Genomic DNA, 1,909 nt, shown 5'->3' with positions numbered 1-1,909 from the left:
GGTATAAGAATTCAGTCATAACTTTTTACTGGTTAAAGATACGTCGAAAAACCTTCACCATTGCATTTATCGTGAAATTCTAGCCCATTTTGATATGTCGCACGACCCCCTTCCCATTTAAAATTCTGAAGTTGAATTCAAGATGGCGGACATCAAGATGTCCGCCGACCGTGTGGGTGGCGTCAATATGGTTCCCCCTTGGCCAGGCAATGATTGGTCATCGCCATTTTCACATTCCATGCCGCAGTGGCCTTGTACCGAGGGTGTTAAGTGACTTATTGAGCCACCCTGTATTACAATAATAACATTTACTTGTATGTACAAACTGTTTTATTACTTAAACTCATAGTACTATTTCTTTTAGATATTTCTTTACACATTCCTTGTTAAAATACTGGTACTTTAGTATAGGTTTCTCGCAGTGGCGGCGATTAGGTTCCAAAACCAGTAGGGCATCCAAACTAGGAGGGCAAAGTGCGAAAACTAGGATGCAAAGACAGTTTACTTTTCTCTCGTAGGTGAGGTTTAGCATAGTGCGGGGGCAAAAGTGACAAAAAGTGGGGGGCGAAACAGATTCTTAACGACAAATGCGAATGTACGTATTGCGCTCTCTGTATGTTTTCTACAAAATCACCGAACACTGACGCATTTCTTTTCCTTTCAATAGTGAAGCTGAATATCTTGATCAAAGTGTCCACCTTCACTTCATGCATATTTAGAATGATTGAGACCGGGGTCTATTTTTGGTCCGATTGCTGTTTAATTTCCGTTTAATGCACATATAGGGTAATTGAGACAGGGCCCAGGGGTTATCCAGAATTGGATGTGTTATGGGCAATTCGAGATCACAATTGGGATGTTTTGGACACAAAGACGTTACCTGGACACTATGCTTTAATTATAAATTTTAGTACGTACTTTGGATATTGTGTGGATACAAAAAGTACATTTTAGACTACATTTGGATCTTATCTGGACACAATTTAGATATGCAAATGACTTGTATATTTAACATTTCCTGGGTGTAATTGGAGTGTATAAAAGATGTTTCCTGTTTGGAACATGTTATGGAAATTTCCTAGCATTATATGGGTATAACAGGGACTCTTTAAAAAATAATTATAACCCTATTAAGACATCTTATATATATCAAATAACTGTATCCTTAACTGAATTCCATAATTCTTACAAAATCTTGTGTGCACAAGAAATTACTCTCCATTTGTAAGAAACATATATGGAAATACTGGAATATCATCTGGATAATATTTAGAAAGATTTTGAACACATCAAAATCAAACTTAGTGGTGTTTAATATCCATTCACCTCTCAATATCAAATGCCATTTTAAAAAATCTCCGCCGCCACACAATGTTTTAAATACAACCAATAACACCCTTACCCATTTCCTTAACTCCTTTCCGAAAATGTAGTATGTCCCTCAATAATTACTTCTACTACTATATAATAATAATAATAATTCTCTCATTTGTGAACAACTATCATATATACTTCATTTGTCGCACCCCCATTTATACATCTTACTTTTTATCCCAAAATTTATATAACCGTAATGGTGAATATTCCTCTAATTCCCTTTTATCCTGAGTGTTACTAACCCATTAGAGATTCCTTTAAATAATTCATATTTTTGAATATATTATTTTCCACTCTTATATAACCCCATCTCCACTTATTCCTATTTTTAACCTCCTTATTTTCAACAGAAACCACATTTCTTATCTACAAAAAACGAACAAGCATTTCCCCACACAAGAACCGTTACCAGATCCTATTATCTTTTATCCCTTCTATTTATACGTTATTTTTTCCTACATCACGTTTTCCATTAAAAACATTTCAAACAGGCTCAATTCTTAGAAGGTTACGCCCAACCGTTTCCCTTCTC

This window comes from Lepisma saccharinum, chromosome 9 (genome assembly GCF_977018435.1).
Source record: "Lepisma saccharinum chromosome 9, izLepSacc3.1, whole genome shotgun sequence".
Lineage (NCBI taxonomy): Eukaryota > Metazoa > Arthropoda > Insecta > Zygentoma > Lepismatidae > Lepisma > Lepisma saccharinum.
This window is presented reverse-complemented; position numbering follows the sequence as displayed.